This window comes from Mustelus asterias, unplaced genomic scaffold, assembly GCF_964213995.1.
Source record: "Mustelus asterias unplaced genomic scaffold, sMusAst1.hap1.1 HAP1_SCAFFOLD_208, whole genome shotgun sequence".
Lineage (NCBI taxonomy): Eukaryota > Metazoa > Chordata > Chondrichthyes > Carcharhiniformes > Triakidae > Mustelus > Mustelus asterias.
In genome coordinates this window covers 295,267-311,155 of record NW_027590196.1, presented here as the reverse complement: position 1 = coordinate 311,155, position 15,889 = coordinate 295,267, and the positions used below count along the sequence as shown (strand labels likewise).

The window sequence follows — 15,889 nt, the reverse complement described above, 5'->3', positions numbered from 1 at the left end:
GCAAGACTGTTCTCTTCCTGTGGGGGAGCACTTCAGCGGTCACGGGCATTCAGCCTCTGATCTTCAAGTAAGCGTTCTCCAAGGCGGCCTTCACGACACACGACAGCGCAGAGTCGCTGAGCAGAAACTGATAGCCAACTTCCGCACACATGAGGACGGCCTAAACCGGGATGTTTATGTCACACTATCAGTAAGCCCCACAGCTTGCCTTCTGGACTCGCAGAATCTCACTGGCTGTCCTGTCTGGAGACAATACACATCTCTTTAACCTGTGCTTAATGCCCCCTCCACTCACATTGTCTGTATCTTTAAGATCTGGTTGGCTGTCGATATTCGCATTCTAATCAATATTCTGTAACTTGATTTTGTGTCTCTGTGCCCTGTTTGAGAGCAGATTTCCACTCCATCTGACGAAGGAGCAGCGCTCCAAAAGCTAATGGTATTTGCTACCAAATAAACCTGTTGGACTTTAACCTGGTGTTCTTAAAACTCTTACTGTGTTTACCCCAGTCCAACGCCGGCATCTCCACATTACGAAGGATATCACAGCTGTACTGCGGGAGGACACCTCGGAGGCTCAAACAGCAAGGCAATATGGGTAGAGCTCAGGAATAGGAAGGGTGTAGTCACAATGTTGGGGATTTACTATAGGCCTCCCAACAGCCAGCGGGAGATAGAGGAACAGATATGTCAGCAGATTTTGGCAAGGTGTAAAAGTAACAGGGTTGTTGTGATGGGAGATTTTAACTTTCCCTATATTGACTGGGACTCACTTCGTGCTAGGGGCATGGATGGGGCAGAGTTTGTAAGGAGCATCCAAGGGGGCTTCTTGAAGCAGTATGTAGATAGTCCAACTAGGGAAGGGGCCATACTGGATCTGGTATTAGGGAATCAGCCCGGCCAGGTGGTCGGGGAGCAGCTCAGGAACAGTGACCACAATTCAGTAAGCTTTAAGGTACGAATTGATAAAGATCGGTGTAGTCCTCAAGTGAAGGTGCTAAATTGGGGGAAGGCTAATTACAACAATATTAGACAGGAACTGAAGAATGTAGATTGGGGGCAGATGTCGGTGGTGTGGTAGACAGTGAGGAAGGGTGTCGTAGTTTGCAGGAAGACTTAGACAGGTTGCAAAGTTGGGCCGAGAGGTGGCGGATGGAGTTTAATGCGGAGAAGTGTGAGGTAATTCACTTTGGTAGGAATAACAGATGTGTTGAGTATAGGGCTAACGGGAGGACTTTGAATAGTGTGGAGGAGCAGAGGGATCTAGGTGTATGTGTGCATAGATCCCTGAAAGTTGGGAATCAAGTAGATAAGGTTGTTAAGAAGGCATATGGTGTCTTGGCGTTTATTGGTAGGGGGATTGAATTTAGGAGTCGTAGCGTTATGTTGCAACTGTACACAACTCTGGTGCGGCCGCACTTGGAGTACTGTGTGCAGTTCTGGTCCCCACATTACAGGAAGGATGTGGAGGCTTTGGAGAGGGTGCAGAGGAGGTTTACCAGGATGTTGCCTGGTATGGAGGGGAGATCCTATGAGGAGAGGCTGAGGGATTTGGGATTGTTTTCGCTGGAAAGGCGGCGGCTAAGAGGGGATCTTATTGAAACATATAAGATGATTAGAGGTTTAGATAGGGTGGATAGTGATAGCCTTTTTCCTCTGATGGAGAAATCCAGCACGAGGGGGCATGGCTTTAAATTGAGGGGGGGTAGTTATAGAACCGATGTCAGGGGTAGGTTCTTTACCCAGAGGGTGGTGAGGGATTGGAATGCCCTGCCAGCATCAGTAGTAAATGCGCCTAGTTTGGGGGCGTTTAAGAGATCCGTAGATAGGTTCATGGACGAAAAGAAATTGGTTTAGGTTGGAGGGTCACAGTTTTTTTTTTAACTGGTCGGTGCAACATCGTGGGCCGAAGGGCCTGTTCTGTGCTGTAATGTTCTATGTTCTATGTTTGAGGGCAAATCAACATCTGGCACGTGGGAGGCTTCAAGTGTAAGTTGATAGGGATTCAGGACCGGCACATTCCTGTAAGGATGAGTATGGTAAGTTTTGGGAACCTTGGATAACGAGAGATATTGTGAGCCAAGTCAAAGAGAAAAAGGAAGCATTCGCTGCTGGGGGAGGTAGTGGAAGCAGATACAATAGTGGCTTTTAAGGAGCGTCTTGACAAATACATGAATAGGATGGGAATAGAGAGATACGGTCCCCAAAAGGGTAGGGGGTTTTAGTTCAGTCGGGCAGCATGGTCGGCGCAGGCTTGGAGGGCCGGAGGGCCTGTTCCTGTGCTGTAATTTTCCTTGCTCTTTGTTCTAAGAGGCTGCAGGGCGAGTTGGAAAGGCTGGCTGAGTGGGCAAATACAACATAATGTGGATAAATGTGAGGTTATCCATTTTGGTGGCAAAAACAGAAAGGTGGCAGTTAAGGAAAAGAAGTGCAACATGACTTGGGTGTCATGGTGGAACAGTCACTGAAGGTAGGCATGCAGGTACATAACCAGCAAGGTGGATAGTGGGGAATCTGTCGATGTGGTGCCTCTGGACTTCCAGAAGGCGTTTGACAAGGTGCCACATAAAAGACTGATCCAGAAGGTGAGATCACAGGGAATTGGGGGTAGAGTGCTGGACTGGATTGAGGATTGGCTGACTGACAGAAAACAGAGGGTCGGGATAAACAGGTCTTTATCTGGCGAAATGGTACTAGCGGGGTGCCACACAAGTCAGTCCTCAGACCTCAACTATTTACAATCTATATAAGTGATCAGCAAGCAGGAACAGAGTGTAACATCACAAAATTTGTGGATGATACTAAAATAGGTGGGAAAGCAGGCAGTGAAGAGGATATAAAGATTTTACAGATGGATATAGATAGGCTAGGAGAATGGGCCAAATTTTGGCAGATGGAGTTTAATGTAGATAAGTGTGCGGTTATCTAAATGGAAAGCAGATAGCAGAGGGATCTGGATGTCTATGTTCATGAATTGCAGGAAGTCGGTATGCAGGTGCAGCGTGTAATAAAGGCAAATTGGATGTTGGCATTTATTGCAAAAGGACGGGTCTATAAAAGTATAGGGTGTTGGTGAGACCAAACCTGGAGTAGTGTGTCCAGTTTTGGTCTCCTTATTTGAGGAAGGATGTGGTGGCATTGGAGGCAGTTCAGAAGAGGTTTACCAGATTGATTCCGAGGATGAAAGTGTTGACGTATAAGGAAAGATTAAACAGTTTGGGTTTGTACTTGCTGGAGTTTAGAAGGATGAGGGGGGATCTGATCGAGGAAGATACAATTTTAAAAGGGATTGATAAAGTAAATGTATTCCAAATGTTTCCTCTTATGGGGCAATCTCAAATAAGAGGTCACAGGTATAGGTTGAGAGGCGGTAGATTTAAAACTGAGATAAGGAGGAACGACTTCTCGCAGAGTGTGGTGAATTTGTGGAACTCGCTGCTCCATAGCGCAGTGGAGCCTGAATCGTTGAATGGTTTCAAGGAGGAGATAGATATAGTTCTAATAAAAAAGGAATAAGGGATATGGGGAACAGGTGCAGAGGTGGATTTGAGACCAGGGAGAGATCAGCCATGATCTGATTGAATGGCCGAGCAGGCTCGAAGGGCTGAATTTGCCTCCTTCTGCTCCTAATTCCTATGTTCCTAACAAAAGAAAAGACTATTAGTTGAATGGAGAAAACAAGGGACTTGGGGTACTCATACACAGAAAGATAGCACACAGACGCAGCAGGTAATCAGGAAGGTTAATGGAACGTTAGCCCTTATTTCAAGCAGGTTGGAGCATAAGAGTAGAGATGTCTTGCTGCAATTCCACATCTGGAATACTGTGAGCAGTTTTAGAACATAGAACATAGAACATAGAACATTACAGCGCAGAACAGGCCCTTCGGCCCACGATGTTGCACCGACCAGTTAAAAAAAAACTGTGACCCTCCAACCTAAACCAATTTCTTTTCGTCCATGAACCTATCTACGGATCTCTTAAACGCCCCCAAACTAGGCGCATTTACTACTGATGCTGGCAGGGCATTCCAATCCCTCACCACCCTCTGGGTAAAGAACCTACCCCTGACATCGGTTCTATAACTACCCCCCCTCAATTTAAAGCCATGCCCCCTCGTGCTGGATTTCTCCATCAGAGGAAAAAGGCTATCACTATCCACCCTATCTAAACCTCTAATCATCTTATATGTTTCAATAAGATCCCCTCTTAGCCGCCGCCTTTCCAGCGAAAACAATCCCAAATCCCTCAGCCTCTCCTCATAGGATCTCCCCTCCATACCAGGCAACATCCTGGTAAACCTCCTCTGCACCCTCTCCAAAGCCTCCACATCCTTCCTGTAATGTGGGGACCAGAACTGCACACAGTACTCCAAGTGCGGCCGCACCAGAGTTGTGTACAGTTGCAACATAACGCTACGACTCCTAAATTCAATCCCCCTACCAATAAACGCCAAGACACCATATGCCTTCTTAACAACCTTATCTACTTGATTCCCAACTTTCAGGGATCTATGCACACATACACCTAGATCCCTCTGCTCCTCCACACTATTCAAAGTCCTCCCGTTAGCCCTATACTCAACACATCTGTTATTCCTACCAAAGTGAATTACCTCACACTTCTCCGCATTAAACTCCATCCGCCACCTCTCGGCCCAACTTTGCAACCTGTCTAAGTCTTCCTGCAAACTACGACACCCTTCCTCACTGTCTACCACACCACCGACTTTGGTGTCATCAGCAAATTTGCTAATCCACCCAACTATACCCTCATCCAGATCATTAATAAATATTACAAACAGCAGTGGCCCCAAAACAGATCCCTGAGGTACACCACTTGTAACCGCACTCCATGATGAATATTTACTATCAACCACCACCCTCTGTTTCCTATCCGCTAGCCAATTCCTGATCCAATTTCCTAGATCACCCCCAATCCCATACATCTGCATTTTCTGCAGAAGCCTACCATGGTGAACCTTATCAAACGCCTTACTAAAATCCATATATACCACGTCCACTGCCTTGCCCCCATCCACCTCCTTGGTCACTTTCTCAAAAAACTCAATAAGGTTAGTAAGGCACGACCTACCTGCCACAAAACCATGCTGACTATCACCTATCAATTCATTACTCTCCAAATAACTATAAATCCTATCCCTTATAATTTTTTCCAACATCTTGCCGACAACAGAAGTGAGACTCACCGGTCTATAATTCCCGGGGAAGTCTCTGTTCCCCTTCTTAAACAATGGGACAACATTCGCTAACCTCCAATCTTCTGGTACTATACCAGAGGCCAACGACGACCTGAAGATCAGAGCCAGAGGCTCTGCAATCACTTCTCTTGCCTCCCAGAGAATCCTTGGATAAATCCCATCCGGACCAGGGGATTTATCTATTTTCAGACCCTCCAGAATATCCTGCACATCCTCCTTATCAACTGTAATACTGTCTATTCTACTCCCTTGCAACCCAGTGTCCCCTTATTTAAGATACTATTTTATTGGAGACAGTTCAGAGCAGGTGGATTAGGATGATCCCCGGCATGAAGGAATTGTCTTATGAGCAAAGGTTATACAGGCTGGGGCTCTACTCATTAGAATTAAGAAGAATGAGAGGTGATTTCATTGAAACAGAGGAAGGGTAGGATTCGAGAACCGTGGATAACCAGGGAAATTGAGGGATTGGTCAAAAAGAAAAGAGAGGCGTATGTTAGGTCCAGGCAGCTAAAAACGGAGGGAGCTCTGGAGGAGTACAAAGAAAGTAGGAAGGAACTCAAACGGGGAATTAGAAGGGCAAAAAGGGGTCACGAAATGTCCTTGGCAGACAGGATTAAGGGGAATCCCAAGGCATTTTATTCATACGTTAGGAACAAAATGGTTGTCAGGGAAAAAATCGGACCTCAGGGACAAAAGTGGGGAATTATGCTTGGAGCCCAAAGAAGTAAGGGAGAGCCTAAATGAATACTTTGCGTCGGTATTCACAAACGAGAGGGATGTGTTGACTGGGAGTGTCTCGGAGGGGAGTGTTGACCCGTTAGAGAAAATCTCCATTACAAGGGAGGAAGTGTTAGGTTTGTTAGAGAATATAAAGACTGACAAATCCCCAGGGCCTGATGGAATCTATCCAAGGCTGCTCAGGGAGACGAGAGATGAAATCGCTGGGCTTCTGACGCAAATCTTTGTCTCGTCACTGGACGCAGGTGAGGTCCCAGAGGATTGGAGGATAGCTAATGTGGTCCCTTTATTTAAGAAGGGTAGAAAGGATAACCCGGGTAATTATAGGCCGGTGAGCTTGACATCCGTGGTGGGGAAGTTGTTGGAGAAGATTCTTAGAGATAGGATGTATGCGCATTTAGAAAGGAATAAACTCATTAACGATAGTCAGCATAGTTTTGTGAGAGGGAGGTCATGCCTCACTAACCTGGTGGAGTTTTTTGAAGAAGTGACCAGAATGGTTGACGAGGGAAGGGCCGTGGATGTCGTCTATATGGACTTTAGTAAAGCGTTTGACAAAGTCCCTCATGGTAGGCTGGTGAAAAGGTTGGATCTCATGGGATAAAGGGGGAGGTGGCTAGATGGGTGGAGAACTGGCTTGGTCACAGAAGACAGAGGGTGGTAGTGGAAGGGTCTTTTTCCGGCTGGAGGCCTGTGACTAGTGGTGTTCCGCAGGGCTCTGTATTGGGACCTCTGCTGTTTGTGATTTATATAAACGATCTGGAAGAAGGTGTAACTGGGGTGATCAGTAAGTTTGCGGACGACACAAAATTGGCAGGACTTGCAGATAGTGAGGAGCATTGTCAGAAGCTACAGAAGGATATAGATAGGCTGGAAATTTGGGCAAAGAAACGGCAGATGGAGTTCAATCCTGATAAATGCGAAGTGATGCATTTTGGTAGAAATAATGTAGGGAGGAGCTATACGATAAATGGCAGAACCATAAAGGGTGTAGATTCGCAGAGGGACCTGGGTGTGCAAGTCCACAGATCCTTGAAGGTGACGTCACAGGTGGAGGAGGTGGTGAAGAAGGCATATGGCATGCTTGCCTTTATAGGACGGGGCATAGAGTATAAAAGTTGGGGTCAGATGTATAGAACGTTGGTTCGGCCGCATTTGGAATACTGCGTCCAGTTCTGGTCGCCACACTACCAGAAGGACGTGGAGGCTTTGGAGAGAGTAGAGGAGGTTTACCAGGATGTTGCCTGGTATGGAGGGGCTTAGTTATGAGGAGAGATTCGGTAAACTGGGGTTGTTCTCCCCGGAAAGACGGAGAATGAGTGGAGACTTAATAGAGGTGTATAAAATTATGAAAGGCATAGATAGGGTGAACGGTGGGAAGCTTTTCCCCAGGTCAGTGGTGACGTTCACGAGGGGTCATAGGTTCAAGGTGAAGGGGGGAGGTTTAACACAGATATCAGAAGGACATATTTTACAGAGGGTGGTGGGGGCCTGGAATGCGCTGCCAGGCAAGGTGGTGGAGGCGGACACACTGGGAACGTTTAAGACTTATCTAGATAGCCATATGAACGGAGTGGGGGATACAAAAGAATGGTCTAGTTGGACCAGGGAGCGGCACGGGCTTGCAGGGCCAAAGGGCCTGTTCCTGTGCTGTATTGTTCTTTGTTCTTAAGGGGCTTGACAGGGTAAACGCGGAGAGGATGATTCCCCTAATGACAGTCTCGGACTAATGGGCATAGTCTCAGAATAAAGTGGTGCCAATTTAAAACTGAGATGAGGAGGAATTTCTTCCCAGATTTGTGTGTGTTTGGAACTCCTTGATGCAGAGATGTGTGAGAACAGAGTCCTTTTGTATATTTAAGGCTGAGATGGATCGACTTTTGATCAGTAACGAATCAAGGGTGCGGGGGAAAGGCAGGCAAGTGGACATGAGGGATGTTGAATCAGCCATGATCCTATTGAATAGCAGAGCAGGCTCAAGGGGCCGAATGGCCTACTCCTGCTCCTGTTTCTTATGGTCTTAAACTAGTGCTGATAAACCTGGTTTTTGAATGTGACGTTTGTGTTGGTGTGGCATCTGGTGAAAAGACTTATAAGTTGTCAGTGGGAAACTGTTGAGTTGAGTTTTTATGTGTGAATGGCGTGACTGACTGAAACCAGTAATAAATGACTGTGGAAAGGAATAGTTAATTGCAATACTTAGAAGTGTCATATTTATTTTTGTGTAACCATAATGAAGGGTGCAGCAGGAATTCCAACAGCTGCTATAGTCTACAGACTCCACCTTTCTTTAATTAAGGCTTGTCATGAATGGTAAATGACACGGTAAGCATGGTGATTTCTGTTGCATCATTCAGGTCCATCTATCAAGATTAGATGGTTAACCCTTCTTTTCCTCTTCTACCCCCACTCCCTAGCTAATATGTGAGATTATTGCTGAAAAAAAAGAGACATCCTAAGAGACAAAAGAGCTCATCAAAACAAACTCAAAAATGCTATATTTCTAAGGGGGCAACAACTTATACTGCATTTTGTTGATTGGTTGAGGTGTTGCCATGGAGAATGCACCAGGGAACCCCGAGCTTTTGTTTAATTTAATAAAAGACATGCTAGGAATTTTCCATTGCCTGTAATATGTGTTGCATCTTGCAAGCACAAGTGAGCCACTTTGCAAGCTGGTTGTTGGCATAATACTAAACACACTTGGGATTGCTCAGCAAATGTTGTTCAATCATGCAATCGGATCTAACATTAGACATTGTTCTGAGATTATCAAGCACAAATTAGTTAAGTACAGTCAGAACTCTTGCAAACAGCTGAAAGAAGTGTTGTTTGATACTATCTGCCAGTTGATGGGGTATACAACCTATTTACCTGGCATTGTACAGACAATGAAATAGGGCACTCTAAATCTATCCTGCAGGGTAATGACTGTCCTGATAGGTCATTGCTCACTGTTTATTGCACATACTCACGAATGGGCCGACAATCACCTTTGCATCAGAATAGTGTCCTGTCAATCTCAAATTACCTTGGAAGGAATTACACTTGAACAACAGGTGAAGCTCTGTTTCACATGTTGCTATGTATGCCATTTTCCACTAACCAGATGTTGCAAGCCAAAAGATGTTCTGCCTACTGCACAATTGAGTATGTGTCGTAAGAATTTCCATGCCAGAGCCATGTCAGGTACATAGCTCTCAGCAACAGGTGGATCACATCAAATAGCATGTTCCTTCGGGTATTTTCAATAGGTGGAGTACTGACTGTACTTGACCAGTCTGTGATTGTGAAGCTCAGAATATATTGTCTAACAGCAAATGTTATTCTATAATTTATAGAATAACTATAAACACTTGCTGAACAATCCTGAGTTGGCTACAATTCCACTAACAAACTATTTATCAATTGGGCTTGCAGTGTGGCTCACTTAACATTTGCTAGCAGCAGTATGTTTTTTCCAATTAAACAGGTGTGTGCATGTGCATTTGTGTCGGCGTGCAAAAACTGCCTGGTGCATTTTCCACTGCAGCACTTTGGCCAATACTTTGATCTGACAACCAATTAGCACTCATTCATTGCAGTATAAATTGTTGTCTCCTTTAAAATTTGGCATTCTTACATCTATTCTGATGAATGCATGGCAAAAACTTTTGATGCTGTGCCTTTTTTCCCCCAAGCAATACTCAAAAGTTCTGCAATACCATGTGACTATTACTGGGATGAAGAAGCCCTTTTTCATCGCCCATGAATATCTGTGTCCTTTGCAAGCATCTGAATGTTGGGTAAAACAAAGAGTCCTCAAGGATTGCACTGAATCTGTGAAGCCCTCTGCTGGTCTCTAATAAGGAAACGGTCACATCTTTGCTTTGTAAATTCATCAGCTGACATTAGGGTTAGGATTAGGGTTAGGTTGTCTGAAAGATTTTAGCGGAAAGAAGTTGATTAAATGCACCTAATCTTTCTTGGGTTCTAATACCTGGTTGGTGTTGAGTTTATAGAAAAGGAGGAACGTTTATATAAAAAGTAGTGCATTTAGTGCAGGAATACATTCCGAGAGACACACATATATTGAAATGCAAGTATACAAACTTTACCTAATCCATGAATGTTGTGGAGATGCCGGCATTGGATTGGGATGGGCACAATAAGCAGTCTCACAACACCAGGTTAAAGTCCAACAGGTTTATTTGGCATCACGAGCTTTCGGAACGCTGTACTCACCTGATGAAGGAGCAGCGCTCCGAAAGCTTGTGATTCCAAATGAACCTGTTGGACTTTAACTGGTGTTGAGAGACTTCTTACTGTGCCTAAACCATGAATGTTTATGTTGGATTGTCTTGTTCAGAGAAATTGCAATTCTAGAAGTGAAGATGAGCTAAATGATGTTGGTTCAAAACATTCCTATTTAGTATCTGCAGCATAATAGGCTGGTTCCATTTGATATTGAAGGAAAGAAAACCAAGCCCGCACAAGGAATTATTCAGTCTTTATTTGCACTTTCCAGAAATTATCTACTCAGGCCTTTGTCTGGGACACAGCAGACTCAGTTTTGAAAGTAGTATTCCCCATTGTGGCCTATGGGCAGGCCAGTTTGGTTTTATCACTGTTGATGGCATTTCAGAATGCCTTGCTATGTTTGAAAAGAGATTTTTTTTTCTGAATGCAGCTCACCACCAACTTCACAAGAGCAACTAGGGAAGGGCAATAAATGCTGGCCTAGCCAGTGACACCCTGTAAAATGATTTTTTTTAAATCTGAGCTCACCTTTCATAAGTTCAAAAGTTCATAACTTCATAAGATAGAGGAGCAGAACTAGGCCATTCGGCCCATCGAGTCCACTCTGCCATTTGATCATGGCTGATATGCTCCTCATCCCCATTTTCCTGCCTTCTCCCCATAATCTTCCAACCCATTACCAATTTAAAATTTGTCTAACTCTTCCTTAAATTTACTCACTGTCCCAGCATCCACTGCACTTTGGGGCAGCGAATTCCACAGATTCACAACCCTTTAGGAGTTAAGGAGTTACCCTCAACTCTGTTTTAAATTTGCTGCCCCTTATCCTGAGACTATGACATCTCATTCCAGATTGCCCTACAAGAAGAAGCATCCGCTCCACTCTACTTTATTCATACCTTTTATCATCTTGTATACCTCAATTTGATCTCCCCTCATTCTTCTAAATTTCAGAGAGTAATAGGTCTAAACTGTTCAATCTCTCTTCATAGGACAAATCCCTCATCTCTGGAATCAATTTAGTGAACCTCCTCTGAATTGTCTCCAATGCCACGACATCTTTCCTCAAATACGGAGAGCAAAACTGTGCACAATATTCCAGGTGCAGCCTCACCAATGCCTTGTATACTTGCAACGGTACTTCCTTACCTTTATATTCTATTCCTTTAGCTATAAATGCCAACATTCCATTCGCTTTCTTTATTATCTTCATTATTATGCGCATTCCAACCATTATCTTGTAAATTGAGTTTGTATCTGTACATGCCCTGTTTGTGAACAGAACTCCCACTTACCTGATGAAGGGGCCGTGCTCCAAAAGCTTGTGGCTTGTGCTACCAAATAAATCTGTTGGACTTTAACCTGGTGTTGCGAGACTTCTTACTGTTTTGTCCATCAGCCAGTCACCTATCCAAGCTAATAAATTACTCCTAATCTCATGTGATCTAACATTGTGAATTAACCTTTCGTGCAGCATCTTATCAAACGCCTTCTGGAAGTCCAGCTATACTACATCTACAGGATCCCCATTATCCACCTTGCTTGTTACATTTTCGAAGAACTCTAGCAAATTAGTCAAACATGATTTGCCCTTCATAAAACCATGCTGACTCTGATGGATAGCGTTTTGACTTTCCAAATGTCCTGAAATTGCTTCCTTGATAATTGATTCGAACATTTTACCAATAACATCTGTTAAATAACTGGTCTATAATTTCCCACATTTTGCTTCCCTCCATTTTTGAATAAGGGCATTACATTAGTATTTTTCCAATCCACTGGAACCTTTCCTGTGTCCAGGGACCTTTGGAATATTATAACCAATGGATCCACCATCTCCGCTGCCAGTCCCTTTAATACCCTAGCATGTAGGCCATCAGGCCCAGAGGACTTATCTGCCCTCAATCCCAATAGTTTGCCGAGTATCTTTTCCCTATCGATGTTGATTGTTCTAAGTTATACCCTTTCTATTACCTCTGATTTGCCTGTTCCTATAGGAATGGTACTAGTGAAAATTGAGACAAAGTATTGACTTAACATCTCTGCCAATTCAGTGTTTCATCTTTCAAGGGGCCAAAATTCACCCGAGCAACTCTCTTTTCTTTTATATACCAATGGAAGCTTTTGGTATCCTTCTTGATATTTTGCGGTAGTTTTCTTTCGTAATTTACTTCAGCTCTTTTCATTCCTTTTTTAGTATCCCTTTGTTTATGTTTGAAAGTTTCCCCATCTTCCACGGGGCGGCACGGTAGCACAGTGGTTAACACTGCTGCTTCACAGCTCCAGGGACCTGGGTTCGATTCCCGACTTGGGTCACTGCCTGTGTGGAGTTTGCACATTCTCCTCGTGTCTGCGTGGGTTTCCTCCGGGTGCTCCGGTTTCCTCCCACAGTCCAAAGATGTGCGGGTTAGGTTGATTGGCCATGCTAAAATTGCCCCTTAGTGTCCTGGGATGCATAGATTAGAGGGATTAGTGGGTAAAATATGTAGGGATATGGGGGTAGGGCCTGGGTGGGATTGTGGTCGGTGCAGACTCGATGGGCCGAATGGCCTCTTTCTGTACTGTAGGGTTTTTATGATTCCAGCCTGCCACTGGCCTTTGCAATATGGTATACCTTAATTTTTGCCTTTATATTGTCCTTGACTTCCTTGTTTTTCCTGCATGCTGAAATTTCCCAATTATTCCTACTCCTTGCCACAACACCAATGTCACAAATAACATCCTTTATCGCTGCGGTAGATGATCATTCCTCATCTTCTCTGCAGTCTTCAACATAGTTAACCAAGTCTCCCCCAACACTTTTCTTCCATTGTCCAGCTCAGCAAGATTACCCTCACTTGGTTTCAGTCTTATCTATCCAATCCAGGGTTCCCCAAAGATATAGCTATGGCCTCCTCCTCTACATGTTGCCCCCTGGCAATAAGATCCACGATGTGGAGATGCCGGCGTTGGACTGGGGTAAACACAGTAAGAAGTTTAACAACACCAGGTTAAAGTCCAACAGGTTTATTTGGTAGCAAAAGCCACACAAGCTTTCGAGGCTCTGAGCCCCTTCTTCAGGTGAGTGGGAATTCTGTTCACAAACAGAACTTATAAGACACAGACTCAATTTACATGAATAATGGTTGGAATGCGAATACTTACAACTAATCCAGTCTTTAAGAAACAAAACAATGGGAGTGGAGAGAGCATCAAGACAGGCTAAAAAGATGTGTATTGTCTCCAGACAAGACAGCCAGTGAAACTCTGCAGGTCCACGCAACTGTGGGAGTTACAAATAGTGTGACATAAATTCTGATTCTAGGATCGCATGATAAAGACTCAGGAGGAAAAAAGCAGAAATATTTATGTGAAATAGTGTGACATAAACCCAATATCCCGGTTGAGGATCTATAAGATCCACAGACATGGGTTCAGCTTTCTCACATGCACGCCGACAATATCCATCGCCATTACTCAAGGGGATAGAACTGATGTCCTTAAAATAATGAAAAGATTCGACTCATTCCAAGTTTATAGGTCATTTGAGTTCCATAGGTTGAGGAAGACCAGGGGACACAAGCATGTTACGAAAGCACAAACACCAACCATGAAAAAGGTCTGTTTCTATGTAAGTTAGCTGCAGAAGGAATTGGGCCAGTTTGCAAAAACAAAGGTATACCACAATGAGCAGGCTGGAGGATTGGGAAACTTTTAAAGACCAAAGGGTTACAAAAATAAGAAATCTAGTGCAAAATATTACATTGCATACTTACAGAATATTTTGCTAAAAGAAAATAGCTAAAGGCAACATTGGCCCCTTAGAGAACGAAACTGGGAATATTAATAATGGGGAACACAGTAAGGACAGACACTAAATCAATATTTTGCCTCAGTTTTCATGGTGGAGGATACTAGAACCAAACTAACAGGTAAACTTAAGACAATTGCCATGACTAGGGAAAAAATACTGACCAAACTATTGGGATGAAAAGCAGACAAGTCGCCAGGGCCTGATGGCCTACAGACTAGGGCCTTAAAGGGAGTAGTAACAAGTCTCACAACACCAGGCTAAAGTCCAACAGGTTTATTTGGAATCACAAGCTTTCGGAGCGCCGCTCCTTCATCAGGTGAGTGATTCAAGACTCTGATGAAGGAGCAGTGCTCCAAAAGCTCGTGATTCCAAATAAACCTGTTGGACTTTAACCTGGTGTTGTGAGACTCCTTACTGTGCCCACCCTAGTCCAACGCCTGCATCTCCACATCATGGCTTAAAGGAAATAGCAGCAGAGATAGTGGAGGCATTGGTTATAATATTCCAAAATTCCCTGGATTCTATTAAGGTTCTAGTGGATTGGAAAGAGGCTAATGTAACGCCCCTATTCAAAAAGGGAGAAAAGCAAAAAATAAAAATCTATAGATCAGTTAGTTAACATCTGTTGTTGGGAAACTGTTGGAATCCATTGTTAAAGTAGTAGTAACAGGGCATTTGGAAAGTCAAAATGCAATTCATCAGAGTCAGCATGGTTTTATTAAGGGTAAATCATGTTTGGCTAATTTTCTGGAGTTCGTTGAAGATATAACAAGCAAAGTGGTCAATGGGGTCTTGTAGATGTAGTGTATCTGGACTACTAGAAGGCATTTGATAAGATGCCACACAAAAGGTAAGTTCCCACACCGTTGGGGGTAATATATTAGCTTGGATCGAGGATTGGCTAACGAACTAAAAGCCGAGAATGGAGATAAGTTTTTAAAAAAAGGGCGGCACGGTGGCTTGCACTGCTGCCTCACAGCGCCAGGGACCCATGTTTGATTCCCGGCTTGGTCACTGTCTGTGTGGAGTTTGCACGTTCTCCTCTTGTCTGCATGGGTTTCCTCCGGGTGCTCCGGTTTCCTCCCACAGCCTGAAAGACATGCTGGTTAGGCGCATTGACCCGAACAGGTGCCGGAGTGTGGCGACTAGGGGAATTTCACAGTAACTTCATTGCAGTGTTAATGTAAGCCTTACTTGTGACTAATAAATACATTTTAACTTCAACTTTTAAATAGATCCTTTTCTGGTTGGCAAGCTTGGTGTGCCACAGGGGTACGGTTCTTGGGCCCCAGGAAATTAGGAATTTACAAATAGATATGGATAGGTTAGGCTAGTGGGCCAAAATGTAGCAGATACAATTTAGCATGGGTAAGTGTGAGGTTTTCCATTTTGGTTGGAGGAATAAAAAGGCAACTTATTGTCTAAATGGAGAGAAACTTCAAAGATGGATAGGTTTTTAATTAGGATGAAGGCTCATGGGGAAGTTTCTTTGGTAGAGAGGGACCTGGGTATCCTCGTGTGTGAATCACAGAAAGTTAATATGCAAGAGCAGCAGGTAATAAATAAGGAAGGTAAATGGAATTTTGATATTCATTGCTACTGTAATACAGTATAAAAGTAGGGTGGAGCTGTTGTATAAGGCATTGGTGAGGTCGCATCTGGAGTACTGCGCACATGTTTAGTCCCCTTACTTGAGGAAGGATGTAGATGCATTAGAGCCAATTCCGAGTAGGTTCACTACATTGATTCCAGGGATGAAGGACTTGTCTTTTGAAGAGAGATTGAGAAGTTTAGGCCAAAACTCACTGGAAGAATGGGAGGAGATCTAATTGAGGTATATATGATGCTAAAGGCAATTGGCAGTGTGGACGTAGAGCAGATGTTTCTCCTTTTTG

The 15,889-nt window shown here is 44.0% G+C and overlaps 1 protein-coding gene across 1 annotated transcript in view; it reads right to left on the bottom strand.

The window, feature by feature from the left end:
• Window positions 1-15,889, bottom strand: part of sh3pxd2aa (SH3 and PX domains 2Aa) — a 622,535-nt gene that overhangs the window by 439,703 nt on the left and 166,943 nt on the right. The window lies entirely within an intron of this gene.